This window comes from Pinus tabuliformis, chromosome 1_1, assembly GCF_031772625.1.
Source record: "Pinus tabuliformis cultivar Carrire ecotype Pingquan chromosome 1_1, CPIR1, whole genome shotgun sequence".
NCBI classification, from domain to species: Eukaryota; Viridiplantae; Streptophyta; class Pinopsida; order Pinales; family Pinaceae; genus Pinus; species Pinus tabuliformis.
In genome coordinates, this window is record NC_142297.1 from 61502327 (window position 1) to 61514872 (window position 12546).

Below are 12546 nucleotides of genomic sequence, written 5' to 3' on the forward strand. Positions count from 1 at the left end.
CTTTGAAGTCTCCTAAGGGGTCTTGAAAACATCAAGTCAATCCGAGAGGCATCATCAAGAAGGACTCTTGACAAGTAAGTGTTAGATCGTTTTCTATGTCTCAACCTATAGATCATATGGCTACATTTTGCAAGGAAAGCAACAAGCTTGGTGGATCAACAAACTTCCTAGCTTGGAAGAAAATGATTGACTTGGCACTCACAAAGAATGAAGTTATGGAATATGTCCTTGCAGAAGTGGTTGAACCTAGCAAAGAGAAGAGTCAAGAGTTAGAAAAGTACATGAAGGGGGAGGTAAGAGTACACAGAATCATTGTGGAATCAATAAAAAATCATCTTGTTCCCTTCGTTTCTGATTTGAAGACATCAAAGGCTATGTATGATAAGTTGGTAAAGTTGTACTCCATAAGTACACAAGGGAAAAAGATTTCCTTGAGGAATCAACTATATAGAATAAGGAAATCAAAGCATGAAGACATGACCACCTATCTGATGAAGATCTCAAAAATAAGAGAGTAGTTGCAAGGGCTTGGGGAGACTGTTTCTGACTCTGAAATGACTCTTTGTGCATTGAATGCTTTGCCACCTGATTGGAGTTGTTTTGCAACTAGCATCTACTAAAAGAAAGATACTACACCCTTTAATGAATTGTGGGCTCAATGTACCTTGGAAGAATCTAGGATCAAGGCAAAGGATGATACTGAATCAAATGAAATATTTAAAGCCTTCATCGCAAAAACTAAGAAGTTGAGGAAAGGGAAGTTTTGAAAGTCCAAGAAGAAGACAAACATGTCCAAGATTCAATGCTTTGGGTGCAATGAGTATGGAAACTGTAAAAGGGATTGTCCAAACATCAAATTAAACAACAAAAGGAAGAAAAAAAGTGAATCTCATGTAGTTGATGAAATGAGAGAACCTAAGAAGAAGCCAAAAGGTGAAGATCCCAAGGATCTTTATTATTGAAGGAAGTCTCATCTCTGTCAGGTTCTTTATTATTTTGTCTTTATTTTATGTAGAAAGTAGAGTAGCATGTATTATTATTATAAGGAGAGTCTTGGTTTTATAAAAGGCATGACATCATATATAGAAGCACATGATAATAGAAATATTAGAATCTACTTGTTTAATTTTCTTTGGGAAAGATCATATAGTTTAAAATTTAAAGAGAATGAGAAGTTTGGGACCATAATTCATATTATTATTCATTCGAGCAATTTCTAATATCATGTTAGAGGTGGTCATTTTGCAAAGAAGGATCATCAAGATCTATAAGAATCATCATTATGGAAGATTCTTGGAAGAAACATTATAACTGATATATATTCCATCTAGTTTGAAAACAACATGTCTAAAGGATGAAGGAATGCTAATGGTCTTTCTCTTATTGGAAAAGGAAACCTATCTTTGATAGGTATAAAGAAGCAAGCTCGTTCAAAGGATAGCTATATGATTATACGAAAACAAAGGCATGCAAATTATTCCCTAGAGCATGGTTCATATTTACAAGAATCACGAAGGAAGAGTTAGTTAAGAATGAGCTTGGTAAGACTTCCATATGGTTGCATAATATACTTTGGAATGGAAAGATATCAAGACTTGCATGGAAGATGACAAAGTTGATCTACATTAAGTATAACCTCTGAAAGAAAGAAAGGGAGTTAACAATAACAACTCCAAGGAAGGTATTATAGCTAGGTAATCAAGCTCGATCCATGGGCACTCTAATGACTGCACAAAGAAAGATTCATATGGATATGGATCATGCGAAAGGATGTTGATCTCGAAGAACTCAAGTGAAATTATTCTTTGATAAGAAGGGCCATCATGAGAAGGTAATTATGATATTTAAATTTTAATATTTTTTATTTGGTCAACATATTGTATGGCTACCTGGTAGGATATTGCCAGAATGCATGATGATAATTGAGGCAAGTTCAACTGTGAACAAACATATGATATGAGTATATGATTTTGGCAATTAAGAAGTCAGGGTGTTCACATGATCACCTTGAGAATGAAAGGTAGCAGTGCGTTGATGCCTCTAAAATCGCTGCAACAACATCGGGGAAAACCACCCGGTCCGGACCTTAAAAGCAGCTCCTTTTCCTTTTGGTGTGGTGGCACCGACTGGAAATAATGGGACCAGTTTCCCAATGATTTGTAGATAAGGTGGATAAGTGATGGATCTTCTAATATCTAATGATAATGGATGGATAATTTAATGTAAAAGATAGAATTATAAACAACTAATCTATCTTGGGAAATTTCTGCCTTAATGTAACTTTTGATGATCTTTATCTACAAACAGTGATATAGATGACTCTATTGGTAAACAAAGACATTAATTTATATGATAATTACTTTGTTCAAGTAGTTGAACAAAGTAATCATTAAAACAATATTACACTATTCTTCATATATCATTGACATAAATATGTTTGAAAGAATAACACTCCTTAGACGTTCAATAGTGATAAGTATAAAGACTGCTGTTAAAACACATACATATATCCAATGATAGCAAGATTAAATAAATACTGATTCACATGAAAGAATGGAACAAAAGCATAGATAATAATACCATATGTTATTTGAATCACTCCCAATATCAATTGTATTCAAATTCCTTCTTCTAACTTAGAAACACTTCCACAAAAAAGCAATAGTGCATATCTCATCAAAGCTTTCTTCATTAAAATTCAGAATATTGGCCCAGTCTTCATAAAAATATATCAGAAGCACAATAGTGTGACTTACTGATTTGAGTTTATAAAAAAACTGAGGACCCTTTCTAAAAACATGAAAGGGTCTATATATACTATCTAAGCTAACTAATTGTGAAATAAAAATGCTATTTAGTGGTATAACTAAATCGTGAAAATATCCTCAAAATAAGCTTGTTTACAGTCGGTAGTATGATTCATTGTTTTCACTGATCATCCTTTAGCTTGAGCTAGAAGATAGCAAGCATTGGTTGCAATTCTGGAGGGTGACTTAGACGAGAATGTAGTTGGGCTGAATATGTGGCATCATGAATTTCGGGAATCATGTAACCGATTGCATCAGTTAAACATTTGAGCGCTACTCTTTGACTGTATGGTTTAACTAGAAAAAACCAGAAGGTATCCCAAGTTAAACTTTGGATGCCGACGATTAATTTTTCACTCTTCTCCAATTCTTGATTGCATGTTTGTTCTAATACTTTGGCTGACGGTAATTTACCTGGAGTGCACTGTGGAATCAAGTTAGATAGATAAAGAGTATCATTGATTAACTCAAGTAAATTACTAGTTGCTGATCTGCATTTTGAAGTTTTCCTTTCTGTTTTCATCAATTGTGACTGCCATTATAGGAAAAGAATTTCTTTGTGTGACTCTATAATTTTAGGCAGATTTGTGGCTTGCCCTTCATTGGTTTCTTGCCAAGCAAGAAAGATGGTTAAAGTCTCATCAGCCTGTTCCAAATCCTGCCTGGAATCAACTGATTTGTCAATCATTGATGAAGCAATCTCATAGAGGGACTCAACAAGGGAAATATTATGAAATAGAAAATTCAGCTTTCTAGCCAATGTTTTATTGATCTAGAGAGCTTCGGATCTGAAGTCTGGTGGTTGAAGAAGATTCTTGAAATTTTCCACTTGGTGTGATAGTTGAGCGATTTGCTCATCTTTTGTTTTACTAATTTGTTCATTCATAGTCTTGATCTTGGCCAATGCTGTGAATAATTCCTTTTGTTTCTGCTTTGCGCTTTGGTATATCCTCTGCTTCTCTTTGAGCAATTGTTCATTTAATTGGTTGTTTATCTGCTGTTGTGCTGTTCACTGTTGTTATAACTGTTCTATTCTTTGCTGTCTTTCAGATACCTGTGACTGTAATGAAACAATTGCTTGGTTTTTTTGCTTGAGTAAATTATTTACTTCCGATGCTTTATCCATAGTGGCTACCGAGTAGGCTCCATCACATTGAGAAAGTTTTGTGAGGTCTTCGGAAGGATTGAATTCTTCTTTCCAATACCACATTAGCCATCTCTGTTTGTACAGGTAAAAGGGAATATTGATCAAGTCTTCTCTTTTTCCTTTGTCTTTTTACTACAGTCTTATGTTTGGGACTGTAAAAGACATCTAATGGTGGTATGTCTTCTATCTGCAAAACAATTTGCTCTGATGGATCCTTAGGAATGATTTCTACATCTTTGCTGGTAGGTAGGCTGCTAGTTCCTTCAATTGAAACCGTATTTGTTGCTGTCTCGTGATCGACTGTTACTTCAGGTGTGCTGAAACCTTATGAACCTTTAGGATTGCTTATAATGGAATCGAATTATTGCCATTCTTTGAGGAGCTTGGGATCAATTCGAGTATCTATATTGATGTGTTCACTGCCCTTTTCCTATTCTTTATCCTATTCTGTCTCTTTTTCTTTATCGAGAGTCTTATCCATAGCAGGAGGTTTGTCAACAATTCGCTATTTAGGCTCGCTTGACTGGATTGCTGGGGTGGTTGCTAATAAGTCTAGAGGCAAATTTTGCAACCTCTGTTCTCCGAGCCTATTGAAGACTCATAAGAAGAGCTTCAGCGTAAATCACATATATAAATATCTTTGTCGACGCATTTCGAGCCAGCAAGTGTGGCTCATCGTCAGGACAAGTTGAAGAAACATATCCAGCCTTACGTGTTAAATAGTCAGAGCAAGGCCTCCAACAACTATCTAGATTAACGGCTAGCTTTGACTTAGGGACAGTCAAAAAGTCAAATTGATTATTTCAAGGAATAATTAGTTAAAATGATAATTTAATAATTAAATTTTTTTATTAAATGGGAATTAGTTAAATTGAAGACCTAACTTATTTATAAATAAGGTAAATGTAACTAAATAAAATAAATAATAATAATAAAAATCAGCAAATAAATAATAATAATATATATTCGCTAGATAAATAAATAAAAATAAAATAACAATAATATATATATAAATTAGTTATGAAAGAAATAATAAAGTAAATAACAATAAGAAAATAACAATGATAATAATACTGATATATATCCGTTAATAAATAGATAAATTACCAATACTGACAGTATATAAAAATTAGTTATGACAAAATAATAATAATAATATATATTCCCTAATAGATAAATAAAATTAGTATATAATAAAATAATAATAATATATAAAAATTAGTTACGAAGAACTAATAAATAAATAAATAATAATAAAAACATAAGTAAATAAATATTTGTTATAACAATAATAATTAGGGAAAAGGGGACGACTCAACAATAAAAATAATAATAATAATAATACTATATATTCGTTAATAGATAAGTAATTAATTAATATATATATATATATATATATATATATATATATATATATATATATATCTATATATATATATATATTATAATAATAATAATATAAGAAAAAATAATAATAATAATAATAATAATACTAATAATAATAATAATAATAAGTAAATAAATATTAGCTATGATAATAGAAACCAATATCAATCAGGGAAAAAGGAGCGACACAAAATAAACAGGAGAAGGCCTGAAAAGAGTCCAGAGCCAAAAAGGATAAACCCTAGGAGATAGGAAGGCTCCAGGGGAACGACGAAAGCGACAAAGATGAAGGGGGGGGGGGAGACTAAGATGAAAGGGCAGGGATCCAACATCTACTGATCTTCCAGCCGTCATCTCTATTGAGATTGTTAGGCCTTCTTTCGATCTCAATAGCTTCCCTGAGTTTCCGATGATGGAACTGGGCAACCTTGGCAATAACCTTAGCCTCCTCAATACAAACGTGATGCTTGGTCTTATCCACATGCTCTGCCAGCGCTGAAGACTTGGTTCTCCCATGTCTTAGGTCAGCTGCATGTTCACAAATCCTCTGATGGATGGAGCGCCCTGTTTCCCCGATGTAGGGGGTCCCACAAGAACAAGGGATCAAGTAGACACCCTTCATGTCCTTGGGGTTAACGGGATCTTTAACCGATCGGAGGGAATTACGAATAGTTTTGAGGGGTCTAAATGAAGAGGGAATATTATACCTCTTAAGGATCCGAGCAATCTTGTCCGTGGTTCCTTGGACATATGGAAGGTGGACACCTAGTCGGCGTTCCTTAGGTTCTTTCCTAATAACTGCATTTCTAGATGCTTTAAGGAAAGCCTTCTGACCTAGGCGCCTACTATATCCATTTTCCACAAAGACATAAAGGATATGGGATCTCTCCTTATCAAAGCTCTCATTATCAGAAATCCCGAGGGATGAGTAGAGAGGGTGTTAAGGACACCCATCTTCTGAGTAGGGAAATGATGGGAATCGACATGAAGATACTGCTTAGTATGCGTTTTCTTCCGGAACACAGAGTGGGAGAGATAGCCGTCCTTATTCTTAGAAATAAGAAAATCTAGGAAAGGGAGGCAACCATTGACCTCTTTGTAAGGACTCTGGACACCACATATCTCCACAATGGTATGATATTGTCCACTTTGGGCCTAAGCCCTCATGGATTTGCTTTTGGACTTACCCCAAAAGGCCTCATACCAATGGAGATATTTGTCCATCCTTATATATCCATGATCCTCCCCACCTCTAGTCAATGTGGGACTTTGGTCGTATACCCAACAATCCTCCCCTCGAACAAAGGACCATCGAGCCTCCCCTCAAACGATTATCCATCTGTCCACTCTCTACCAACCAGGATTCTCCGCTCCAATGCGTTGGAAGCACACGCCTTATATGGAGCACCACCTACCTCGAGAGCTTGCTCTATCCCAGGTCAACTCCTCTTCACCGTGTTGGGGCCAGGACACGTCCATGAAGAATCCGGAGCACACCGCCTGTCTAACCGAGCTCATCCACGGATCCCATTGTGATATTACCGGGGCCCACCACCTTCGTTCAACATTCCGAGGATTCATCCACTTGGCTAACTTTGGGGCATGGCTCTGATACCACTTGTAAGAACTCTGGACACCACATATCTCCATAATGGTATGATATTGTCCACTTTGGGCCTAATCCCTCATGGATTTGCTTTTGGACTTACCCCAAAAGGCCTCATACCAATGGAGATATTTGTCCATCCTTATATATCCATGATCCTCCCCACCTCTAGTCAATGTGGGACTTTGGTCGTATACCCAACACTCTTTCTCCATGGTGAACTTAATGGCAGAGGACTGACCATTGAGGTAATTGAAGAAGTGATCCAGCTCCTTTTGGCCATGGGACCAGATGGCGTTAGTGTCATCCACATACCTTTTCCAAAGCTTGGGAAGGAGACGAGCCGAGGCTGAAGCTTTGGCTTCGAAATCTTCCATAAAAATATTTGCAACAATCGGGGAAAGGGGGGAGCCCATGACAACACCACAAGTCTGTTCAAAGAATTCACCCTTGAAACAGAAGAAAGTGGAAGTGAGACAGATCTCAACCAGATGCGCGGTATCGGGATCTGTTAGGCGATAGATCACTTCCAAGGCCTCCTTTATAGGGATGCAAGTATAAAGAGAGACCACATCAAAGCTGACGAGAATGTCCTCAGGGTCCAGCCTAATGTCCTTAAGCTCCTTAATGAAAGAAGAAGAGTCCTTAACGAAGGACTCAGTACGGCCGACAAGGGGCTTAAGTTTAAGGGCAAGGAACTTAGCAAGAAGGTACGTAGGACTTCCCTGATTGATATTGTTTTCTATTATCATAGCTAATATTTATTTACTTATTATTATTATTATTATTATTGTTAGTATTATTATTATTATTTATTTATTTATTTATTTTTTTGTTATATATATATATTTTAATTAATTACTTATCTATTAACGAATATATAGTATTATTATTATTATTTTGCTTATTTTTATTGTTGAGTCGTCCCCTTTCCCTAATTATTATTGTTATAACAAATATTTATTTACTTATGTTTTTATTATTATTTATTAGTTCTTCGTAACTAATTTTTATATATTATTATTATTTTATTATATACTAATTTTATTTATCTATTAAGGAATATATATTATTATTATTATTTTATTATTTTGTCATAACTAATTTTTATATACTGTCAGTATTGGTAATTTATCTATTTATTAACGGATATATATCAGTATTATTATCATTGTTATTTTCTTATTGTTATTTACTTTATTATTTCTTTCATAACTAATTTATATATATTATTATTATTTTATTTTTATTTATTTATCTAGCGAATATATATTATTATTATTTATTTGCTGATTTGTATTATTATTATTATTTATTTTATTACATTTACCTTATTTATAAATAAGTTAGGTCTTCAATTTAACTAATTCCCATTTAATAAAAAAATTTAATTATTAAATTATCATTTTAACTAATTATTCCTTGAAATAATCAATTTGACTTTTTGGCTGTCCCTAAGTCAAACTAGCCGTTAATCTAGATAGTTTTTGGAGGCCCTTCTCTGACTATTTAACACGCAAGGCTGGATCTGTTTCTTCAACTTGTCCTGACGATGAGCCACACTTGCTAGCTCGAAACGCGTCGACAAAGGTCTTTCTATATGTGATTTACGCCGAAGCTCTTCTTATAACTATTATGGATCACAGAAGTCTCAATTCAACCTATTGAAGACTACCAACCCTTCATATTTATATCTCATCTTGGCCAATTCTTTTACCTGGAATAATGATTATGCTGAGGAAAACAGGTCATCAAATTCATCCTTTTCATGATCAAACTTTGTAAGTTTGGCTTGTTCGAGAACAGTATATGCAACTTTCCTTGGATCATATTTCCTGTTGGGAATGGCTGCAAGATTGAGCATGTTTATTTTATCCACCTCCTTTTCTGCATCTCTGTAATCATGGAGAGTGTAAACACCACATCTCAAAGGAAATGTAGGCCATACATGCTTTTTGGAAGTTCTAAGAGTTTTGGATGTTCCTGCTGTTGTTATCTGGTAGGCCAATTCCCCAGATAATAGCTTATCGAGTACATATAGAGGAAGGACATGGGGTCTTGTAAGGCTACCAAAAAGCTTTACATATGTAAACTTGTCTTCTCTGAACCAATTTCCTACAATAGCCAAGTCGAGTCCTGCTTCCTCGGAAATCCTTGGGTCAGGCTTATCAAAAATAGCATAGTAAATAGGCAACATAAAACCATTACAATTTTTGTACAAATGGTCTTTATAATGAGCCTTCCATAACATCTGATGATAAATGTGGACTGGCTTAGGGTCCTGGGGAGTCCATCTTCATCCGAGTACCGGATATTCAGAATTAAAGCAAATAATATCCATAATATAAGCACTGTAATAAAAAGGGGCAATGGTCCTGGTAGTTTTGAATGAATTTGATCTAAATTGAAGAATTACAGTGGCTAATTTGTCGGACAATATGTTTGCCCAATCCATCACATAACTACTGACTGTTGCTTCCATTAAAGGGACCATTTCAATAATGAACTTTGCAGAGTCATGAATTCCCCACATTCTACATATCATTGCCCCTGCATAACAGTAAGGAGAAGACAATGATTCTATAGTGTACTTACCTGATGATTCATGTTTGTGCTTTGCGGGATTCTGTCTCCACTGCTTAATTGGGGTGGATTCAGTCTCGTTCTCTTCTATGAACTTTTCAAGGAATACTTTGTTGTATTTCTTTTCAGGTTCAGGTAAGTGGTACATCTTCCTTAAGTCATCTGGTTGAAATGAGCCAAAAATCCTCCCGTCAACTGTGCAAAATGTTCTGTTTGAAACTGGAATTTATTTTACTACCCATATCATTATGTCAGTGTATGGAAGAATTTTCTCACGCACTGCTATTCTGTGCAAATATGAATCAACTAAATCTTTGAGGGATGCTTCCGATTTGCTAGTTGAATCGACTGTAGCTTCTTCTGATACTTCCTCAGGCTCCTCTGCTTCAATTAAATTGTAGATGCTTTGCCAACTAGTATTTCCAAGGCCGAGGCACGTAGTGTCTGAGATTAACCCTTTTTTGCTTGGTCCTGGATCGTTGGCTGGCTGCACTGTTGTTGTAGGAGCCGTCGCTGCTGTGGATTTCTTTGATTTCTTTCCCATTTGTTTCAAATTCGTTATTTCAGCGTAGTTCTGCACAAGTAATGAGACCAACATGATATGAAGAATAGCTGGTATGAACCAATATGAAAGAATTATATCAATCAACGGATAATAATGGATTATAGTGAAATTGCCACAGATGCAATCTAAAGGAAAATCTCTCCATAACTGCTTCATTGATTAGCCGTTTAACCTGTAAATCATGGTAAAGGAGTTTTTAAATGTTCATCATGTCATTTATATGACGAATGATTCATTCAAGCGTGGCTTAGATTTTTTGACGGATCATCGGAAGTAAATCGCAATCGACGATTGGTAACGTGAACGGAAAGGCTTTAATAATTGTTCAAAATATCTTTCGATCATTGAAAGGTAATACAATGCATGCAAGTTTTTTAAATACATTTTCGAAACACACGCCATGATTTAATGCATCACAATCGGGGATGGGTTCGTGTTATATTTACTTATGTCATTGCAACTTCACCGATCGCCGATGGCGTTACGCCTTATCGCATCGGAAGATTTGAATGTGCCGTTAATCAGTTGTTGGCTTGCTACCGCCGATTGCTGATGGCGATATCTCATCGGAGAAATGAGGGAGGATTTTTATTATACTTTGTGATTTGCCTTTTCCCGATATCCAATAGTTATTTGCTTTTCGTATCAGAATGAGTCAATGGGTCTTTTATATATGTTTTCCTTATCATTGTGATATGCGATCTTGCGATCACTTTATCGCAATAACAAAGAACTTTATTAATTATTTAAAAGACCTACTTTATTTCTATTTAAAAAGGTTTATTTTAAAAAATACCATTTTCCTTAAACCTTTTGATGAGGGTTTTTCTAATGATGGGTTAATACCAATTTATTCACACGTCTAGGTTTAAAAGGGACCCATTTCATATTATGCTTTTTAAATGAAAATAATATGAAATGGGGGGGTTGTTGTACAACACAACAATTGGTGATTCACTGGGAGAAACAATTATCTCTGAGAAATTAATTAAAATACTTACCTTTCTTAATCTGGAAATCTTATCTGAATTTTTTTTTTTCTAATATAACTAGGCAATCATAAATTCAGAATATATTGATAACTATTTCTGCTATTTTCTTCTCTTGTTAAAATTAAATACATTCTAAGTTTTGATTTAGCCTTAATTGGTTGATAATGATAAAACGAAAACTTTTCCAACTCAGCTTTATAATGACTCCTTTGTCATAGGTAGAGCCTCTGCTGCCAGCAAACGTCTATAGTCTCGACAGGGATACCTTTTAACCATTTGATCATTCATTATTCCATCCATTTCAGAGTATAATTAAAAATAATGAATGCAAAAATATGTCTCCATATTTTGTATCACTTTTTCTTTTTTTCTTATTTTGTAAGATAAAAAACCATTGTCCTGGTTTGTTAGCCAACAATTTGACAATGCCATTCACTAGTTGTACTTTAACTGAACAAGCTGGCTTGTGATGAGACCCCTTGTCCTATAATTATAAGCCATTACCCTGTTTTGGTATGCAGTATTAGTAATACGAGTTGAACTATTCCCCTATGATCATGGTAAGCACGCTTGTAATAAAACCTCTTATCTTTTATATCAAATATATTTCAGAATTACACTCTAAGTAATTATGAACTTTGATGAATGGGATGAACAATTTTCTCCTTAAGAGACCATGGATGACAGGGTGAGAGTTGAAGATGCTAAGATTGAATCAATTTCTGCTTTGTATTGATATCCGTTTTCAGGTTACTTGAAAACATTAAAACGATTTACAGTACTTCTAAATCTTCAGAAGATTTCACAAAAATAAAATGGGGTTTTCAGAATCTAAATATACCTAATTTCCTAGAAATTTCTCTTTCGTTCAAAGCTTCCATTTCTTAAAGTTAATATCAGAACTATTTCTTTTGAGTAGCTTATTCAATATAGCAAAAGACCAATGGGAGGCTTCTTACAACTTTATTTTCATAATATTCTAAAAAATAAGTTATGCGCACAAATTTTGCTGAAAATTGAATATTTACAAAGAGAGAAGGGGTTACCTCCTCAATTGAAGAATCTTTTCAGGATAAGGCCGTTAACAAGAAGATAATCTCTCTTTCCTGATAGATCTCGCAATATGAATGTAGAAGGGCCTATCTTCTCGTTGATTTCAAATGGTCCAATCCACACTTTTTGGAACTTAGCGTGTTTTCCTTTATCCTCATGGGCTTTGTCCCATTTCAAAACTAGATCACCAACTTGTAATTGTTTTGAGCTGGTTGAAGTTGTATTGAAAGATGATTTGATCATATCTAAGTTGAATAGAAGATGAGAGACTTTCTTCAATAAACTGCACTAAAGCTAGCAATGGAAGTACTAAATTTGATGGTATGACAACTTCCTTTCCATATACAAGATTAAATGGAGAAGTGCCTATGGAGAACTTCTATGTTATTATGTCAGCCCATAGTGCA